The sequence below is a fragment of the Pongo abelii genome, chromosome 5 (assembly GCF_028885655.2).
Source record: "Pongo abelii isolate AG06213 chromosome 5, NHGRI_mPonAbe1-v2.0_pri, whole genome shotgun sequence".
NCBI lineage: Eukaryota > Metazoa > Chordata > Mammalia > Primates > Hominidae > Pongo > Pongo abelii.
In genome coordinates, this window is record NC_071990.2 from 4,315,104 (window position 1) to 4,337,579 (window position 22,476).

Consider the following 22,476-nt stretch of genomic DNA (forward strand, 5'->3'; position numbering starts at 1 on the left):
TGCCACCCTCTCATCACAGTGAAAGGCTTATTCCCAGTTCTGCCCAAGACTAACCCCCTTTCTAGGTTCTTTTCTTTTTTTTTTCTTTCTTTTCTTTTTCTTTTTTCAGATGGAGTCTCGCTCTGTCGTCCAGGCTGGAGTGCATTGGTGCAATCCCGGCTCACTGCAACCTCTGCCTCCCGGGTTCAAGCGATTCTCCTGCCTCAGCCTTCCAAGTAGCTGGGATTACAGGCACCTGCCACTACGCCCAGCTAATTTTTGTATTATTAGTAGAGAAAGAGTTTCACCCTGTTAGTCAGACTGGTCCCGAACTCCTGACCTCAGATGATCTGTCCGCCTCAGCCTTCCAAAGTGCTGTGATTACAGGCATGAGCCACCACGCCTGGCCCCCTTTCTAGGTTCTAATCCCCTTCCCAGACTGTCGCGTCTGCTTCAGTTACCCCTTCTTTCTTTGGTTTTCAGCTTTTCCTCTGGACGGACTTTCCCAGCAGTATTTAAACATGCTCAAGCTTCTAGCATCAGTGCTATTTTTAAATGTCCATCACATTCCGTCTCTCCCTGATCAAACTCTTCCACAGCACCTTGTCAGCACTTAGAATAGAAAGTCTGTCTGCAGGAAACACAGACTCTTTGGTCTGGGTGTGATGGTTAGTTTTATGTGTCAACTTGACTGGATCACAGGGTGCCTAGATATCTGGTTAAACATTATTTTGGATGTGTCTGTGAGGGTGTTTCTGGGAGAAATTAACATTTGAGTCAGTAGACTGAGTGAAGCAGATGGTCCTCCCCAAGGTGGGTGGGCATCATCCATTGCATGGAGGGCCTGCATAGAGCAAAACGGCAGAGGAAGGGAGAATTTCCTCTTTGCCTGCTTGCTTGAGCTAGGATATTACCCTTCTTCCCTCAGACAAAAACTTGCACTATCAGCTCACCTGCTTCTAAGGCCTCTGGACTTGGACTGGAATTTATACTACTGGCTGTCTTAGGTCTCCAGCTTGCAGATAGCAGATTGTGGAACTTCTCAGCCTCCGTAATCAAGTGAGCCAATTCTGCGTAAATCTCATATGTAAATATATATAACCTGACGAATGCACTGGACATGCCATACAAATATCTCTTCGTCTCAGAAACCTGACATGGCAGGCCTTTTTTAGGCCCTCTGGGCTCTTCCACGGGGGTTAGGAACACAAGTGTCCCCTGTTCTTAGACCCTAAACTTATCCAGGTAATTCCATCTCCATCTCTCCAACCACCAATCCTGCCCCTTCTTGGGGACTCATAGCAGCATCTAATCCTCTGGCTTCCTCTCTGACTCTTCTCCTTCCCTCGGTCCAGGAATATGTATCTAGGCCTAAATGGGGAGGAACTATTGGGGGGAGTCTAGTTCTGGCTGGTGATATAGTCTTCCAAATGGATCATGAGTCTTTGATGATTTTGAAATCCAAAAGGCAAGAATTATTTTCTTGTCTTTTGCATTCCACTATTTTATCCCTTCTCTAAATTAAGAAAATAAAAATGATTGGGAGGCCGAGGCAGGTGGATCATGAGGTCAAGATATCGAGACCATCCTGGCCAACATGGTGAAACCCCGTCTCTACTAAAAATACAAAAAATTAGCCGGGCCTGGTGGCGGGCGCCTGTAGTCCCAGCTACTCGGGAGGCTGAGGCAGGAGAATCACTTGAACCCAGAAGGCAGAGGTTGCAGTGAGCCAAGATTGCGCCACTGCACTCCAGCCTGGCGACAGAGTGAGACTCTGTCTCAAAAAAAAAAAAAAAAAAAGAGTAGCTTGCTGATAGGTAGGAAGATATATAGAGAAGAAAACAAGTATCTGTTAATATTTCAAAATCTCTTTCTCACCTCATGGGTTTAATAATGTAGCCAATAGTAGATCTTAATATCTCTAAATCAGAGCTAACGAATGGAAACTGTGGTCAAAGCACAGTGTGATGACACATTTGGGAGTGACAGTGATTGCTTGACCAGCATAGGGGTAGATCTTTTGTGTAGGAGCCCCATCAAAGCTGACACAATGGATGCAACCAGATCCTTCATGATTTCCAAGAGACTGTTGGCTGTCTACGGTATCTGATCTCCTTTTCTCCATACTAATTTCAGCATTTTTTAGCTGAGCACATGGCCACCCACAACAAAGACTGCATTTTCCAGCCTCTTTTGCAGCTAGACTTAGCTTTGATAGTTCTGGTAGATGGAATGTGAGCATGCGTTATATAGAGTTTGTAGGAGCTTTCCTTAGAGAAAATGATGGTGTGAGTGTGGGTGCGCTTTGCCTCTTTTCCACTTTCTATCTTCGTGCTAGCTAGACTATAGATGTAATGGTTGGAGCTAAAGCAACATTTATGAACCATAAGGTGGCAGCCACATATTGATGATAATGGAGAATTAAGAGAGAAGGAACCTGGATCCCTGATAATCATGGAGCTGCAACAGCAACCTTGGCCTGCCTACATTTACCTGAAAGGGAAATAAACTTCTGTCTTGCTTAAGATCCTACTACTTTGGATTTTCTGGCCTGTGTAACCAAACCTAATTCTAATATATCATGTAGCACCAGGAATGGGATTCTGAAGATAGCTTATTTCAATAAACTTTTGCTGTGAAGCAAAAGGCAGTGAGGACTCAATATTGCAGTTTGGAAAGTTGGTGACTCCTATAATTTCAATTGCAAAATAGTTAGCAAAACCATCAACTGTGAGCGATGCCATGCCAAGGCACATTGGAGCCAAAGGCAAAAGGAAAAATCAACAACACTGATACTGTCTTTATTTAAAATTTTGTTATTTTATTCACCATACTTTTTGCATTAATTTTTATTTTTAAAAAAATCACATTAAAATATTATTTATCTTGATTACTGAGGTGTTTTATGTGCCCCTTTAAATTTTGCACCTGAGGTGAGTATTTCACATATTACCTCAGTTTTAGCCCTGCTGGGATGTGATGTATGTGAGGTTATACCACATCCCAGCCAAGGGCATACCCGTAAGAGATCTAGAATACTTACTTGTGTTGTCACTTCTGACTACCTTCAACAAAGTCCTATAAGAGAGAAACTAAGTCTGATTATAGCTAGTTTATCTATAGGCAGAGATGAAAGTGAGGCTTTTTATGCCTGTGTTTTGCAATCTGAATTCACTGAGAGTCATTTAGACCTCCTCAGCTGAAAACATCAACTGCTTCTGCAGCCCAAACTAATGTTATTATAAGCAGTGACTTCAAAGTGACAGCCTGTGGCCACATGTCTTTTTTAAGCAACTTCCTTTAGGTTATCTCTGCTGGACAACAGGAGCCTCTCCAGCAGCAAAGTCAAATTAAGGTTTTTGTCTTTCCACTTAACGCTATGCGTCAGATGGCCTCGAGGAAGTCACCACGGAGTTGAAAGAGAGGTAGGTGGGTAGAGCACAGAGGCTGCTAATTCAGACTAGATCAGGCATGTTCAGAGTGGGATGGCCGTAGATAGAGGCTGCTCATTCAGTCTTTAGGTTAAACACTTTGTCTAGACAGATACTCAATAGTGGTTGCACAAGAAACCAACTGAAGCCAGATAGGTGAAAAGCTTAAACTTTTGAGGAACTTAAATCACTAAGCTGACCTGATTTACAAAGCTGACCTGAAATAGCCTGAATTATTCAAACTTTGAACAGCTCTGTGACCCCCAGATCTGGTCCAGCTGGAGGTGTGTGCAACTCATGAAAAGCACACACACACACACACATATATATATATAGTCTCTGCCTCTAGTTCCTGACACAGAGCTCCCGGTTTCTCAGAATTTCCTGGGGGGTAGGAGCATCTTTTGATCTAATGAGATGACTTTTCCTGGGCTTCTGCATGAGGGCTGGTGACTAGACAAACCAAGCCATGATTAGAAGCTTGAAACTTTCAGTCCCACCCTCTCATCGTCTTTTATTCCCTCCCTTTCTTTCTCCAGAAAAGGGAGAGGAGCTGGAGATTGAGTTAATAACTGATCATGACTACATGGTGCAGCCTTCATAGTAGTCCCTGAACTATGGGGTTTGAAGAGCTTCCAGGTTGGTGAACACGTGAAGGTGCTGGGAGGGTGGTAAACCAGGAAAGGCCATGGAAGGTCTGCACCCCTCCCACGTACCTTACCCTATGTACTTCTTTATCTGTCTCTATCATTTGTATTCTTTAGTAAATAATAAGCCCATAAATGTAAACAAGTGTTTCCCTGTGTTCTGTGAGCCTTCTTAGCAAATTATTGAACCCAAGGAAGGGTCATGGGAACCCTGAGTTGTAGCTATCAGTCAGAAGTAAAGGTGATAACATGGGATTTAAGATTGGTGTCTGAAGTGACAGGCAGCCTTGTGGGACTGAGCCCTTAACCTGTGGGGTCTGCAGTAACTCTGGTTAGTGTCAGAACTGAACTGAATTGTAGGACACCCAGTCAGTGTTCACAGAAAACTGGAGAATGCCTTGGTGGGGAAAAACACTCGGACTCTCCTTATTTCAGTGATCAGAAATGTTCTGTGTTGTGAGTGTGAAGAAATGCTAGTATAATTTGTTTCACACATTTTGAAAGTTCTAGCACATTTTCAAGAGTCAGAGAAAATTTTTTTCAAAAGCATATTCATTGCTTTTTCTGTAAAAAGGAATCAACAATAGCCACACAGTATTTATTATTGAATTAAATGCAAAAATGCATATGGAAATTCTTAGGAAATTTCAAAGTTTCATATAAATACAAGGATTTTATGTAATGTGGGTTCACAAGTTCGTGGCTAACTCAAAATCAAGACTTTTTTACAACTGGAAATCAACCCCTGCAAAATATGCTTGGAAAGAACTACAAAAAAAAAAAAAAATCACACCAACAATTTTTGGCCAATAGACCAGCTATTTTGCTCTTTGGTAAACTCACTAAAACAGAGGGATTTATTGATATTCCTTCTTTGCTAAACAGAATATTCTGGGAACACATGCAGAAAAGATAAATAAATATGTGTTCTGATAGAGGAGTTGAAACGAATGTGGAATTGAAAGCCATCAGAACAAAGCCAATAATCATTTCTGAGACTATGATGATTACACATATGCCAATTAAGTGTTTCAAGATGCATCAGATCCATTAACTATCACTGGCCAATTTAGAAGACACCAATTCTGGGTACCTGCCAACCTAATTAGATATTTTTGTTTCTCCAAGAGATAATTGCAACATGCTTATCATGTATTATATACACATTGAGACTAGGTTCGTTTGAAAATATACTCATATGTATCCTGGGATTCATTGAACTTGGAGAACATTTTCCTCTATAAATGAGGTACTTTCAGATCTCTACAAGGAAAATTTCAAAAACTGATCAAAGAAATGGAAGAGGACACAAATAGAAAGAGATCCCATGCTCGACACAAATAGAAAGACATCCCATACTCATGGATCAGAAGAATTAATATTATTAAAATGACCATACTGCCCAAAGCACTCTACAGATTCAATGTAATCTCTATCAAAATACCAACATCATTTCTCACAGAAACAGAAAAACAATCTAAAATTTATACAGAACAAAAAAATATCCAGACTAGTCAAAACCATTCTGAACAAAAAGAACAAAGCTGGAGGCATTACACTATGTGCCTCAAAATATATTACAAGGCAATAGTAACCAAAACAGCATGACATTGATATAAAAACAAAGCATTGACCAAGGGAATAGAATAGAGAGTTCAGAAATAAATCCACAAATTTACAGCCAATTGGTTTTTGACAAAGGTGCCAAGAACATGCATTGGGGAAAGAACACCCTCTTCAATAAATGGTGATGGGAAAATTGAATATCTATATGCAGATGAATAAAATTGGGCCCTTCTGTCTCAGTATATGCAAAAATCAACTCAAAATAAATTAAAAACTTAAATGTAAGACAAAAACCTGCAAAACTACTAGAAGAAAACAGAGAGAAAACACATTAGGACATTGGTCTAGGCAAATATTTTATGGCTAAGAACCCAAAAGCACAATGAAAACAAAAATAGACAAATGAGACTATTTTAAACTAAAAAGCTTCTGCACAGCAAAGGAAACAGTCAATAGAGTAAAGAGTCAACCGGTTGAATTGGAGAAAACATTTGCAAATTATTCATCCAGCAAGGGACTAGCATCCAGAATATATAAGAAACCTCAAACAACTCAACAATAAAAAACAAAAGCAAAACAAAACAAAAAACAAATAACCCTATTAAAAAGTGAGCAAAGGTCATCAATAAACATTTCTCAAAAGAAGACACACAAATGGCCTACAGATATATGAAAAAAAATGCTCAAATCACTAATCATCAGGGAAATGCAAATTAAAGCCATTATGAAATATTATCTTATTCCAGTTAAAATGGCTACTACTGAAAAGATAAAAAATAACAGATGCTGGCAAGGATACAGAGAAAAGGAAATTCTTATAAACTGTTGGTGGGAATGTAAGTTACTATAACCACTATGGAAAACAGTATGGCGTTTTCTCGAAAAACTAAAAATAGAACTACCGTACAATCCACTGGGCCCCTATCCAAAGGAAAAGTAATCAGTATGTTAAAGGGATGCTGCACTCACATGTTTATTGCAGCACAATTCAGAGTAGCCAAGAAGTAGAATCAATGGATGAATGGATGAAGAAAATATGGTTTATATACACAATGGAATACTATTCAGCCATTAAAAAGAATAAAATCATGTATTTTGCAGCAACATGAATGAAACTTGAGGTCATTATGTTAATTACAACAAATTAGACACAAAAAGACAAATTTCACATGTACTCACTCAACTAAAAAAGTTGACTTCCTGGAGGTAGAGAGAAGAATGATAGATACCAGACACTGAGAAGAGTATGTGAGTGGGAGTGGGGCCGAAAAGAGGTTGGTCAATGGGTACAAACATACAGTTAGATGGAAGGTATAAGTTCTAATGTTCCATAGCAGAGTCGGCTGACTATAGTTGGTAATGAATTATTATATATTTCAAAGTAACTAGAAGAGGCCAGGCCCAGTGGCTCATGCCTATAATCCCAGCACTTTGGGAAGCTGAGGCAGACAGATTACTTGAGCTCAAGAGTTCAAGACCAGCCTGGGCAACAAGGCAAAACCCCATCTCTACAAAATATACAAAAAGTACCATATGTGTTGGCATGCATCTGTTATCCCAGCAACTCGGGAGGCTGAGGCATGAGGATCACTTGAATCTGGGAGGCCAAAATCACACCACTACACTCCAGCCTGGGCTACAGTGTGAGACTCTGTCAAAAAAAAAAAAAAAAAAAAGTAACTAGAAGAGAGAACTTTTTTTAAATAGTGAAACAATTATTATTATTTTTTATTTCCATAGTTTTTTGGGGGAACAGGTGGTATTTGGTTACATGAATAAGTTCTTTAGCAGTAATTTGTGAGATTTTGGTGCACCCACCACCCAAGCAGCGTACACAGAACTCAATTTATAATCTTTTATCCCTCACTTTCTTCCTTCCCTTTTTCCCTGAGTCCCCGAAGTCTATTGTGTCATTCTTATGCCTTTGCATTCTCATAGTTTAGCTCCCACTTACGAGTGAGAACATACAATGTTTGGTTTTCCATTCCTGAGTTACTTCACTTAAAATAATAGTCTTCGGCTGGGCGCAATGGCTCACACCTGTAATCCCAGAACTTTGGGAGGCCAAGGTGGGCGGATCATGAGGTCAGGAGCCTGACCAACATGTTGAAACCCCGTCTCTACTAAAAATCCAAAAATTAGCCAGGCATGGTGGTGCACGCCTATAATCCCAGCTACTCGGGAGGCTGAGGCAGGAGAATCGCTTGAACCTGGGAGGCAGAGGTTGCAGTGAGCTGAGATCGTGCCACTGCACTCCAGCCTGGGAGACAGAGCGATACTCTGTCTTAAAAAAAAAAAAAAAAGCCATGAAATTTTCTACCGTGTTGAATGTGGCTTTTTCTTCATTAAGGATTCCATTGGTTGCAATAGATCTTTGACTAATTTTCAGAGCTTCTATACGGTTATTTTAGCCAGTCTCTAGGAGTTTGTTCTTGTTGTTGCTGTTGTTATTCTCTTAGTGTTTCTGGGGAAAACAAGGGCCTGAAGCTTACTAGTCCGCTATCTTGCTAACATTACTTCCTTACATTAATTTTAATAAACTATTTTAGAATAGCTTTGGATTTATGAAAAAAATGCAAAGAGAATTCACATGCGTCAGTTTCAGTTTCTTGACATTCACAGAGGTTTATTGGGATCTGGATACTAAAGAAATTTATATGGAAAGATACGAAAAATGGTCAGAGAAAGGGAAGCAAGCACACAATGCTACAGCAATAAATAACCCCAAATTCTCAGTAACTTTGAATAACAAAGGTTTATTTCTTGTTCAGGGTACAAGTCCAACCAGGTTAGCACAAGGACACTATTCATCACTAATGAACACTCATGGTCCCAGACTGACAGCACAGCTATTACCTCAAATGTTGCTGGTCATCATGACAAGAGGAAGTGAGGTAAAGGCTCTGCATCTTAAAGCTTTTTTTTGCCCATTTCACTGGCCAAGAAAAGTCTCATGGCCAGGACTAACTTCAATGGGGGAAATTTTAATTCTACCATGTGCCTGAAGTCAGAGAGCCAGAAATGTTAGAGCTGGAGCTACTGGTAATGACAAGGTCTGAGCTATGTCCTTAGGAATGAACAGACAAGATTGGATGAAGGACAAAGCCACTGAAGGAGAGTAGGTCAAGAAAATGAGAGTTCAGAGTGTAAAACATATTACCTACATGCATATTTAAATCATTAGAAATGAAGAAAAGGGTAATGTTGGATAGAATAACAGAAAACCCAGAGTTAAAATTAATAAGAAATAAGATAGGGTTACCCTTGAGTTCACTAAATGACTATGACCATGAACTCAAGGTCAAGATAGGATATTCAAAGCTGGAATATTTTAGGGAGGAAGAAGAAGGGAGAATGGTCTGAGAGAAAAATGAATAGTAAGAAAGACACCCAGGCCATCTCCAGACCCAGGAATTAAAGGGCTATAGGAGAGAAAATAGCCACCACTTAAAGGACTGCAGGAAAAACAGGGTCCTCAGGGGGAATCCAGGTTTCCTTAGAGCAAGAAAGTGAAAAATGTTCAGAGAAGAGGTGTAAAATATAAAGGATTTTGCTGCGTGAGTTTCAGAGGACACAGTGCCAGGGTTGCATCTGTTGTGGAGGAATGGGAGGTAGACATAAAAGAATGTGCTGAGCTATGTGAGCATTTAAGCAAAGGAAATGAGGGGTAATGTGGGAGTCTCAGGCCTCCGATGGAGACTGAAGTAAACATACATAAAGGTTATCAAAGATTAGTCATGATGGACCTGAGAAAATAGCAATGGCAAAGCTGTAAGGGTTAAGAAATGTAGAGGAAATTGTGTCATAGCTCCCTCTGCGAGGTGGCAGTCCAAGTCCAAACACACACATCTGTCTTGATGTCTGTGGATGGAAGGAAGAAAGTATGGGAGGCCAGGTCCTACATTGAGCAATCATGGAAAATGCTTTCTTCTCTGCCCACAGACTGGTCAGCTACAACTGGCCTGGCCTGAAGACAAGGCTAAAGAATTACAGAGGAAGCTGTATCCAAAGTGGACACCATTGCCTCTGACAGAAAGAAGCTCAAATGTTACATTCAACAAAAATAGGTGACAGCTTTTATATATAGTTCCATTAAAATGCTGTTGGGGTTTTAATATTTATGTGTTGTAGTAGAAGTTCTTTTCTTACTTCTGCATTCTTTCCAGTGAAATAGAAATGCAAGGGCATCAGTGGAAGAGGAGAGAGATGGTACAAAACAGTTGATATTGAGTCTTTTTATCCATGAACATTGTATCACTCTCTATCTATTTCACTCTTTTTTTCCAATAAGATTTAACAGTTTTCTGTATAAAAGTCCTAAATACCTTTTGTTACATTTATTCCTAGATAATTTATATTTTGTTTCTATTTCAAGTGTACCTTTTTGATAATGACTTTTTAAATTTATTGCTGGTTTATAAAAGTGCATTTGATTTTTGCATATTGTTCTCTATTCTAGCCACTTTGATAAACTCTCATTAATTCTGACAATATTTTTCTGTAAGTTCTCTTGAGTTTTCTATGTAGACAGTCATATCACCTGCAAATAATGAATTTTGTTCCTTCTATCCCAATGCTTATATCTTCTATTACTTTTTCTTTCTTCTTTTTTTTTTTCCTTCTTTTTTTTTTTTTTTTTTTGAGGTGGAGTCTCAGTCTGTTGCCCAGGCTGGAGTGTAGTGGCACTATCTTGGCTCACTACAACCTCCGCCTCCTGGGTTCAAAAGATTCTCCTGCCTCAGCCTCCCGAGTAGCTGGGACTACAGGTGTGCACCACCATGCCCGGCTAATTTTTGTATTTTTTAGTAGAGACAGGGTTTCACTATGTTGGCCACGCTGGTCTCGAGCTCCTGACCTCATGGTCCACCCGCCTCGGCCTCCCAAAGTGCTGGGATTACAGGTGTGAGCCACTGCACCTGGCCTTCTATTACTTTTTCTTACCTAATTTTTCTGGCTAGGCCTTCAAACCATGTAGAATAGAGGCATTGACCCACGAGGTTTTAATTTCAACAACTGCAATTTTTTACTTCTATAAATTCTATTTCATTTTCTAGTCTACGTAGCTGTTTTGCATTCTGATTCATTATTTTTAATTTTCATCCTTTATCGAGTTTAATCATTCCTTACGTAGCCATTTTATACTCTGCATCAGAAAAGTAAAATATGTGATGTCCTTGGGGGGTCTTACACTAAAATTTATTTTACCTATTGGCTCTGCTTTACGGTGAGTTGTTTCCTTGTGCCTTTGGTAAATTTCTATTTTTTCAGAGGCAGGGTGTCGCTGTACTGCCCACACTGGAGTGCAGTGGCATGATCATAGCTGACTGCAGTTTCAAACTCCTGGTCTCAAGAGATCCTCCCACCTCAGCCTCACAAAGCGCTGGCATTGCAGGCATAAGCCACCACATGTAGCCTGGTGATTTTTTTTTTTTTTTATTATGAGCTCTTACTTGGTTGAACTTAATTTGTGGGGATCCTGAAAACCTAAATGGGCATGCTTCGCTCCAGAGGTATTCAAGAGACTCCACTTGGTTCCAGACCTCCCATCTGCCATGGATTAACATGTATGCTGTTGACCGTAACTGTGCAGTGTTTGCTTATCATTCATCTTTTGGTTTCGAAGCACTGTTTTATTTGTTTACTTTTTAAACTTAATCTTTTTGAGATAATTGTAGACTCACATGCAGTTGTAAGAAATAATACAGAGACATCCCATGTATCTTTTACCCAGGTTGTCCCAATGACAACGTCTTGCAAAACTACAGTACAACATCACAACTAAGACGTTGACATTGATACGGTCAGATATGAAATATTTCCAACATCACAAGAATCCTACAGATTGCCCTTTTATAGTCGCACCCACTTCCTTCCATCCTTATCCCCTTCTTCACCCTTAGCACGAATCTATTCTTCATTTCTACAATGTTGTCATTTCAAGAATTTTATATAAAAGGAATCAGTCAGTATGTAATCTTTGGAGACTGACTTTTTTCATTCAGTATAATTATCTGGAGATTCATCCAAATTGCTGCATGTATCCATGGTTTATTCTTTCTTAGTGTTATTCCATGATATAGATGTATCATGGTTTGTTTAACCATTCGTCAATCAAAAGAAATCTGGGTTATTTCCAGTTTGGGGCTGTTACAAATAAAGCTGCTATATACATTCAGCTATAAATATGTATTTCTCTGGGTAAATGCCCAGGAGTACAATTCCTGGGTTACAGGGTAATTACATGTTTCATTTTATTTTATTTTTTTAAAATTGCCAAACTGTTTTCTGGAGTGGCTATACATTTCCGCCAGTGATGTATGAGGAATCCAATTTCTTCTCATCCTCACCACCATTTTGTGTTGTCATTGTTTTTTATTTTAACCACTCTGATAGATGTGTAGTTATTCTTCATTTTGGTTTTAATTTGCATCTCCCTAATGGCTAATGATATTGAACATTTTTTCTTTTCTTTTTTTTTCTATCCATCACTATATGTGTTTATTCCTCAATTAAAAGTATACATATGGGAATTTATTCTGAAAAAAACAGAATAATATGAATTGTTTGTATTCTTATTTAATAGTAAGGATACAGTAATCTTTTCAATCAAAGCATAGTGTTTGAACAATTAGGACTAAGTAATGACATAGTAAATGGTAAGTTATTTTTTCTTTTTTTGTTATATCTCTTTTTTTATTATTAAACTTTAAGTTCTAGGGTACATGTGCACAACGTGCAGGCTTGTTACATATGTATACATGTGCCATGTTGGTGTGTTGCACCCATTAACTCGTCATTTACATTAGGTATATCTCCTAATGCTATCCCTCCCCCCTCCCCATACCCCACAACAGGCCCCGGTGTGTGATGTCCCCCTTCTTGTGTCCAAGTGTTCTCATTGATGTTGAATGTTTTTTCGTGTGTACATTTTCCATCTGTGTATCCTCTTTAGTGAGATAGCTCTTCACATCTTTTGACCATTCTCAAATTGGATTGTTTGGTTTTCAGAGTTCTTTATATATTCCAGATTCTTGTCCTTTATCAGATATATGGCTTGCAAATATTTTCTCCCAGTCTTCAGCTCACCTTTTTATCCTCATAATCAGGCCTTTTGCGGAGCAAAAGTTTTTACTCTTGATTAAATACATGTTTTCGTATTTCATCTTATGGATCATGCCTTTGGTGTCAAGCCTCAGAACTCTTTGCCTTGTCCTACATCCTAAAGATTTTTCTCCTATGTTTCCAAAAATTTCATAGTTTTATGTTGTATATTTAAGTTCATGATCCATGTTGAGTTAATATCTTTTATAAGATGTGAGAACTCTGGTTTCTTGAAAATTTCTCAGACTCTCTCACAAGCCTAGCAATGGGTGAAAAATAATTTGGAAGGGGAGCAATTTATCCAAAATCTAGCTATAACAGAAAATTTAGACTAGCCCTTTAGAATATCAAATTCACTATACTCTGTTTTAATTCTTGAAGTAAGCAAGTTGAGCTCTATTACTATTTAGCATCTAGACTAATAGTGTAGCTTTTGCTCAGTTTGTATAACACACAGAGCAAGCCTGCTGGCCCCTAAGGAAGTGGAAGATGTTCATGTCTACTGGGGAAGGGAGGTTGGGAAAACTGGGGTTCTCCCTTGTATGTTTGCTTTCAGATTAGTTGTGCCTTTTGCACTTTATATTGCTGATTATGTGGACATGTACATTACAATATTTTCTTTTCTTTTTTTTTTTATTTTTTGAGACGGAGTCTCGCTCTTTTCGCCCAGGCCGGACTGCAGTGGCGCTATCTTGGCTCACTGCAAGCTCCGCCTGCTGGGTTCATGCCATTCTCCTGCCTCAGCCTCCTGAGTAGCTGGGACTACAGGTGCCTGCCGCCACGCCTGGCTAATTTTTTTATTTTTAGTAGAGACGGGGTTTCACCGTGTTAGCCAGGATGGTCTCAATCTCCTGACCTCGTGATCCGCCCGCCTCTGCCTCCCAGAGTGCTGGGATTACTGGCCTGAGCCACCGCGCCCTGCCCATTATAATATTTTAATTAAAGTAACTCTCATAAGATTAAACAGTGACTTAAAAGATTCTACAAAAAAAATCCCCTGGACTGAAAATAATACTAATACGGCAAGCATACAAGAACAGCATGATTGTACCAGAACTGGCACTTCAGCTCCTGTCCTGAGCTCTTACACAGCCCCACTGTGAGTAAAAGCAGTGAGAGTCCAATCTGATTTGACAAGGGCTTAGCCAGAAATCTTCCAAATTTCCAAGAAAACTTTCTAAAATGTGGATTTACCTTCACTATTATTACCAATAAATCCTGCCCTGTGTATATAATGTTTCTTATATTAGGCAATCATAGCTGTGCACGTAAATTTGATTAGGGAGGCATTCGGTTGCAAGGAACAGAAAACCCAACCACAGTGACTTAAGACAGAAGGAGATTATTTTCTTCTTATAACAAGAAGTCTGGAGTTGGGCAGTCATAGGCAATTGTCAACTGCCTAAGGGAGTTACGAAGAACTCAGGCCCCTTCTGTCTTCTAACTCTACTTTCTTTTTTTTCTTCTACATTTATATATTTATTCAATCATTTATTTGTAACATTATGGACTCATACTTTTTTTATTATTACTATACTTTAAGTTTTAGGGTACATGTGCACAACGTGCAGGTTTGTTACATATGTATACATGTGCCATGTTGGTGTGCTGCACCCATTAACTCGTCATTTAGCATTAGGTGTATCTCCTAATGCTATCCCTCCCCACTCCCCCCACCCGGGCTAATATCCAGAATCTACAATGAACTCAAACAAATTTACAAGAAAAAAACAAACAACCCCATCAAAAAGTGGGCAAAGGATATGAACAGACACTTCTCTAACTCTGCTTTCTTTACCAGGTAGCATTTGTCTCCACAGTTGGAAGACTGCTGCTGCAGCACAGCCTGGTGTCTCTATTAATAGATACCTCAGTTGCACTACAGACAGGAAGAAGAGCAAAGGGGAAGAACACGATGGTGAGTAAGATGCAATTCCACATTTCAAGCAGCTTTCTTTTTCAGCGAGTGTCCTCAATTATTTCCCAATTTTTATCTTCTTTTTCATGGGAACGAAAAGCCCACATCTCTGAGGATGTATGCTCCAGGCTACACGCCAGGAATTCTGGATCACCTTCTTTTTAAGAGTCATTAAAAACAGCCCAGCTGTGCCTTGCAGTGGAAATCACTAGCCGCTGTTGTCATCATGTCAATTTGTCATTGTTAATAAGATAACATTGGTTTTATCATTCTTAATCTACCATAAAACTGTATGTCAACTCTCCTATCAGCAAAACCTTATCAGCAATGGAAACATGTTAATATTAATATAGCATTGCCATTTAGTAATAGATTATGTGGTTGACATAATATGTCTGAGTTTCTTTGAGGGTGTTATATATGCTCTCTTCACTCAGGGCTGTTACCTTTCTGAAGTATCTCGAGGTGGTGTTTTCCTTGTACTGGTGACTCCATGGTAATATGGAAGTGCCTTCCCAATAGTGAGGCTACTACAGGAATTCCAAGGTGATTCTTGGACACACCTCTTACCAGAAAAGAGAAAAATACAAATGTACTTTCTGGCAGGAAACCCTGAGTTGTATGGTGTGTGTGTGTGTAAACACAAATGTGAAATATAAATAGCTGTTCAAGAATATGTATATGCATAAATGTGGTGAGTATGAATCACAGCTCATATTCCCAAACATGCAAGAAATAGAATTTTCTTTGATTTCTTGAACCATTTAATTCCCATTTGGCTACTAAGTTGTTAAGAAATGCTGACCTCAGTCTTTATGAGCCTCTGCTGCGCCATGATGGCCAGAGTTGTGCATGGTTTCAGAGTCCCATACAGGGACAAGGCATGGGGAGTTACAGGAAAATGCCTTCCTTGGCCACCTGTCCACACAAGTTGCCGTGGAGAATGTCCCCATCCCAGCACAACAGCTCCTTCAGGTCCAGATGCTGCCTCCCTTTCCTGAGTCATGTTTGGGATGCGAAAATCTTCTCAGTTTTGCCCACATGACTACATGCCCCTCCCACCTCCTTCTCTGGGATCTTGCCACCTCCCAGCACCAACTTCCTTTCTATTCCTTTTTCTTTTCCTAAGCCTGGGTGAATCTTTCTCTTGCCTGGAGAATGGAACACTCTGTGCTCTCCACAGTTTCTGGCAAGACTTTCTGTCCATACATCAAATCCTTTTGCCTGCTCTGAAATTAGGCTTTTAGAGATGAAAGTAAAAAAGACTCATGGGTCATTTCTGCTTTTGATCCTGATACATCCCTCCCCTCACACAATGAAGCAAGTACCAATGAGCCAAGTTATCTGATTGAAAATGGTAGGAAAAGGAGACATTCGGAGAGGAAAAGAATGAAAGGTTAATATGTAAAAAAAATCCTCCTGCCATATGTTCTACAGGTGTGCCTGTGTGTATATATATACACACGTATATATGTTTATAATATAATAATATGTATAATATACATACACACATATATAGATATATGTACATGTATGTGTGTATATATAGTGTGTATATATATAATGTGTGTGTACAGTATACTTGCCAAAGTTAATACCTACTGTAACGAAGAAAATTTTTTAAAATTATGCACTATGTTTCTGTTAATATATTCAATTCAATGTTTTTTGCTTCTAATCAGAGAAATGGGGAAAATAAGGTATACTAAAGAAGTATAAATCTTGTTTCTTGCCCCCAAAAAGTCTTAATTGAATTGAGATTTAGGTTATATAAGTATACACATAAAAATAGACAGGAAATTACAACAATTCAGCACACACAAGTGTACGCAGATGTAATTCAAGCAGCATATGGTAATGTTGAGCAGGGAGACTCATAATAATTAACATTTGTGAATTGCTTTCCATTTTACTCACATATATAATTTAATTTGATACTCATAATAGCCCTGAAAAGTGTAGTGTGATTATTATCTTTGTTTTACAGATGAAGACAAAATGCAATGCCAAAATTAAGTAATTTTGTCAAATTTACACAATTAGCCAATGGAAATTAAAGTAAGGGTGGTTCCTATGAAAAGTTTGTCTGAATGTGGACTCCAAAAGGAAGATAAAAGGTAAAGAAACTATATACGTGTAGTATACAGAGATGTACTTTGCATCACTGAATGACCAAGCTTGTCCATCCTGCCTTAGTTTGTTGTTGTTGTTCTGTTTTGTTGTGTTTTGTTTTAGGCTTTGAGCAGCCTGAAGCCTTGGTTTTTAGTTTCTGTCTCTAGTGATAGGCGGAAAAGAAGGATGAGGAAGGGGCTTTACTGGCCCAACCAGAAACAGTAACTAAGAACCCATGACTGTATTCTCTCCCTTGGACACCCCTGGGAAGCTCTATACTGGTAAGTTGAATTGCTTTAAATGGTGACTCTAAATTCAACTTAATCAGAATCTCTAGAGGTGAGTCACAGTGATAGGTATGTTTTAAATCTCCTTAGGTGATCCTAATCAGCAGCCAGAGCTGAGACCACTGGGTTTTGTAGCTGCTGCTCTATAAATAGGTACTATCTTGTACGTTTTAAAACTTTTTTAAAAATGTCCTTATGCTGTATGTGCCCTTTTGCAACTTTCTTCATGGCTCAGGATTAGGCCTAATATTTTGATTTATTAAAACTGGTAGGAGCAATTAATTTATTTTAACTGCTACATGACATTCTACTATAATATCTTCATCCTCCTACTAATGCAAAGTTTATCTTCTATTCTTATACATCTTTTCTTGTCTTCATCATCCCCTTGTGCTAAGTTTACCAAATTGGGAAAAACTAAAAAGTCCAGTAACACTAAAGTGTGGTAAGAGTGTGGGACAATGTAATCTCTTATACAGTGCTAATGTGAGTGTAATTCTGTACATCTGCTTGGGAGTCAATCAGTCGTAATATTTAGTGTTGACAAATGATCAGATCATTTTGTATTTTGGCAAAGAAACTGTCAAAACCCCTTTTATTTGGTTCTAGTTTTCTGTGGACAGTAAACAGCTTATTATTCTAGCCATCTGTACTTTTAGGGGAACAGAGCCACCAGGGGGCTGGAAAAAATTTAAAATATTAAAAACGTTTTAGTAAGTTCATTATATGTTAGATTATATCTGAAATTATTAATAGAAAGTAAAATTACTGCTCTCTATGTCCTATGCTTTATGGCTTCCCAAAGCTATTTAAAACATGGTTTATTTAAGTCAATTAGCTCTTAATGCATAACCTCTTCAACCTGCACCTCCTCTTTGCTCCAATAGGATCGCTTTCCAGCCATGTTCTAGTAAATGGTACTAGGCTAAAACACTGGGCTCCATATATAGAACAGTTACTAGACAAAAAGAAGCACAGAGCTGTAATCCCTGGGAGAAGGAAAACAAGACACAAGCCTTACAATCAAAAGAAATTTCTCCCATCCTGGGCAACATAGGAAACCACATCTCTACAAAAAATTTAAAAAATAAAAAAATTATCCCAGCATGGTGATCTGTGCCTGTAGTCCCAGCTACTCAGGAGGCCAAGGCAGGAGGATCCTAGGCAGAACTTAGGAATTCAAGGCTGCAGTGAGCTATGATTGCCCCTATCTCTTAAAAAAGAGACCCTATTTTAAGATGAGAAAGGAAAGAGAAAAGAAAGAAAAAGAAAGAAAGAAAGAAAGAGAGAGAGAGAAAGAGTGGAAGGAAGGAAGAAAGAAAGACACTTTGCCTAGTGTCTATATTAGAACTTAAAAATTAGAAGCTTGCTTTTTTCATATTTCCCTAATTTCAAAGGAATCAATTTCTCTATAAAAACAAGGAAGGAAGAGAGAGAGAGGGAGGGAGGGAGGGAGGGAGGGAGGAAAGGAATTTAGAAGCTTCTGCCTGAAAAACACTCTCCAGACCAAGAGGTGGGGCAAAAAAGCCCAAACAATGCATGGCAGTCTTTCTGAACTGAAGAGACACATTAAAGTTCAGGGATCCCAAGGTAGCTAGAATTTGTGTGAAAGAATTCAGAAAAGTGATAGCTATGCTGAGAAATCTGTGTAAGTCTACAGAAATTCCATAAGTCTACAGAGGGGGAACTCTATGAGGCCAGACAAATAATTGCTAAGGAACAATATGATCAACAATTCCTGGAACTCACAGAGGAGCAATAGACATTTGTGTTCCGGCAATGCAGAGTGGAGGAATTTCAAATAGCTGAGGCATTCAGTAGAATCTCCAGAAGGGGTAGTGAGACAGCTTATCTAGCCCTAGACTAAAGGCTATTCTAGACCTGTCCTAATAATGCTTAAAAGCAATCCTTGAAAGGATCAAGCTGATTTGCAAATAACTCAACTGCCTGACACAACAAAGCTCAGTGCTATTTACAGGAAGACAACAAAATCCACACACTCAGCAACCTAATAACATAATAGTAAAAACTTACTAGACATGAAGTAGCAAATGAGACCCATAAACTGGAGTGGAAAATCAGTCAACAGAACCAGAACTGCAATCGACACCAATTGTAGAATGAGCAAAGACGTTAAAACAACTATTATACATATGCTCAAGGATTTAAAATAAAACAACTTAATGTGTAGGGAAGAAGGATATATAAAAAAGAACCAAATGGAACTCCTACAGATAAAAAATATAGTATCTGAGATGGAAAAAAAAATCACTAGATAGGCTTGACAACAACAGTTTAGACACTGCAAAAGAAAAGATTAATGAACTTGAAGAAATAACAATAGAAATTATTCAAAATAAAGTAAGTAGAGAAAAAAAAAACTGAATCAAATTAACAGAGCCTCAAAGACTTCTAGGATAACAGCAAGTTGTTTAAATGTGTAATTAAATCCTAAAAAGAGGGAAGGGAACAACATATTTAAAGATAAAGTGGTTGAATACTTTCCAGATTTGATGAAAATTATAAACTCACAGATCTAAGAAATTCAATGAACCTCCAGCAAGAATATACTCAGAAGTATGCCCTACAGTCTATGGCTTTAGCACCACTTTGCATTGTATGCCCCACCTGACACAGCTGTGCAGAGATGTCACCCAGAGACCTGGCTAGGCTCATGGTCTTGGGAGTCAGTATGGGGGACTAGTAACAGAATTCACAATCAGGAGATCAGAAATCCAAAAGCTGGGACAATGTCAAGTTGAAGACTGAAGGGTTCAAAAAATAGCATCAGGAGTGGAGAAGGATTAGGTGATTGGGAGGTGTAGCTGAATTTCCCGAATCGGATGGGTTTGTTAATTTCTAATTGGACTGAACACTTGTGGCAGTTTTGGGTCACAATCCTAAGGGTCTTCTTGACTTTGAACAGGTGCAAGACTGAACAGTGTTCTCTGTGACTCAGTTCAAGATTTCCCTGTCAATTTTCTTGCCTCAATAAGCCAACAAGGCCCTCCTCTCTTTATCCACCATAATGGTAAAATCAGCTCTATACTCTTCAGCTGCAGGTTAACTTTACTATGCCTGATTTTGAGTCCCTGACTTATTCACAGAACTTCTGAGAACTGTGACACCAACTAACAAATCACTTCTAAGAAGGAAATTCTCCCTAAGGGTGTTTCATGCCTAGAAGTTCTTGGAAAGAGAAAAAGAATGTTCCTTACATTTAGAACACATTAAGGCATTTGAAAGAGAGACGACGTTACATCTTGTGTAAATGGTTGATGAGTAGCTAATTTTTGGACAGCCACAAGGAAAATGCCAGGAAAGTTAACCTTTGCCTAGTGTCTGTCTATATTAGAACTTAAAAATTAGAAGCTTGCTTTTTTTCATAATATTTCCCTAATTTCAAAGGAATCCATTTCTCTATAAAAACATGAAATAAACACAAGAGCAAAATAAAATAAAATTCATCTATAAAATCATCTCCCAAAAATAATTATTGTTAACATTTTGGTTTCTATCTTTGAAGATCAATTTTGGGGGAAACAATATATAATTAAACTTGGATTCTAATGTATAGACATTTGCAAACTAATTTTCTTCAGCTGTAAAAATTTTCCTCATTCATTGAATGAGTATCATTTATTTTCTTTCACTAAATTGGGATTATGTGCCACATATTCTTTTTTGTCACTGTTTTTTCTCTTAATCTACCATAAATATTTATCCATGTGATTCATTCTTTCATCCATTTCCTCAAAAAATCAATAAATACTGTGAGATAATTTTGCCTGTCTTTATAATGGTTATATCTGTTTTTTCTGTCTTATTTTTCTTATTCTTTTTTCTTGCTATTAATTATAATGATATAATTATATATATAATGATATAATGATATGATATAATTATAATGATATCTATTTTTTTCTGTCTTATTTTTCTTATTTTCTTGCTATTAATTATAATGATGAGCATCTTTGTCGTGTTCACGGCTTTAAAGAGAATGCCGCAACATTTGACTGATAAATATGATGTTGGCTGCCAGTCTAAGATAATCTTCGTCATGTTAGTTGTCTTTTTATTTCCAGTTTGATAGGAGGTTTACTTGATTGTGTATTTATTATTTATTTTTAAGTAATGAATGGGTGTAGAATTCCATCAAATTATTCTTTGGCACCAATTGGGGGCTAGGGCAAGGATAAGGACAGAACTTGAAAAGACCAGTTGAGGAGCTATTTCATTGTCTCATTGTCCATATTAGAGGAACCAGGGCTAAGACACCAGATGTGGAAAAGAAGAGGAGGTCTGCCACCTGTGCAGCAAAGGGAGCTAAAAGAGGAGAAGATAGAGATGGCTGGGAGATTTAGAGCCTGGCTTCTTGGGAGGCTGACCCCAAGTTCAATGGGAAAGATCATGTGTTCAGCTGCTTGTTGAGCTGGAGGTAATTGAGACATTCACATGGAGGTATCCAGCTGACAGATGAAACTCTGGGTCTTCAATAACAAAAAAGAAGGAAAGTTAGATTCACAAACGTACTGCAAAGAGACATATCAGGATCCCAAGAGGACATGAGACAGACAAGGAGAGAGCACATAGGGTGAAAAACACTGAATTTGAGGAAGGTAGAGCTTTTAAGGGGCTCTTGGTAACCCCTTGGTAGTTAATGTGTTTATTTTCTGAATTCCTAAGTGCCATTTAACAGGCACAAGGGGTAGAAAAAATGTCTTGGTTTGGGAATTAGGGGTAGAGGGATCTCAAATAGAAAACAAGTCTTTCTCATAGATAAGACAGAATGGTAAAGACCCACATAAAGTAGGAAGGGGAGAGAGACTGCACTCAGGAGTCTACAAGAGTGACCCTGATCCACCAAGTGGGTAGCGAGGTCTTCAGCTGAGAGAAGGGGATAGGACAAAGTTTAAGGTGTGAAAGAAGTAAGAACAGGAACAGTTGTGGTAGGAGGTTTGTAGGAAATTGGGAATGAAATGAAAGATTGTCCGTCTGAAATGTCAACATTTCATAACAGTGTTGGAGGTTCAATCAGTTTCCACCTCTTAACTTTCTCCAGAAGGGCTCAGCAATCTGGGATTCAGAGGAAAAAGAAAGAATGAGGAGTCAGGATGTCACACAATTTTCGCAATCACCTTATCGGTAAGATACATTACTGGCCCCATTTTGTAAAGGAGAAAATTGTCCAAGGTCATGGGGCAAGTAAGTAAAGGAGTCTAGATTCAGACAACCGTGTCTAGGATGGCAAAGCACACCCTATTCCCACCTTGCTCACTCTCCCACGCCACATCCTGTGTTCCCTATGGCCAGTCCCTTTTACATGTGGTTTTTTATTTAATCCTCATGACAACCTTGCCAGATAGGTAGTGTGCCCTCATTTCATGACAGATGGCAAAAGAGGGATTTAAACTCAGTTCTCTTTCACCCCCAAA

At 38.6% G+C, this 22,476-nt stretch overlaps 1 long non-coding RNA gene across 2 annotated transcripts in view; it reads left to right on the forward strand.

Annotated features, from left to right (window-relative positions):
* The window catches only part of LOC129059859 (uncharacterized), a 35,130-nt gene extending 12,884 nt beyond the window's left edge, over nucleotides 1-22,246 (forward strand). The window contains exons 2-7 of one of the 2 annotated variants that reach the window (XR_008525931.2): nucleotides 8,395-8,517; nucleotides 9,566-9,690; nucleotides 14,526-14,642; nucleotides 16,630-16,759; nucleotides 16,839-17,035; nucleotides 22,104-22,246. This is a non-coding gene — a long non-coding RNA (uncharacterized LOC129059859). Of the gene's footprint in view, nucleotides 1-8,394; nucleotides 8,518-9,565; nucleotides 9,691-14,525; nucleotides 14,643-16,629; nucleotides 16,760-16,838; nucleotides 17,036-17,928; nucleotides 18,455-22,103 lie in introns of those variants that run through there. The other variant, XR_008525929.2, reaches the window with a different exon arrangement.
* Nucleotides 22,247-22,476: the final 230 nt, after the last annotated feature.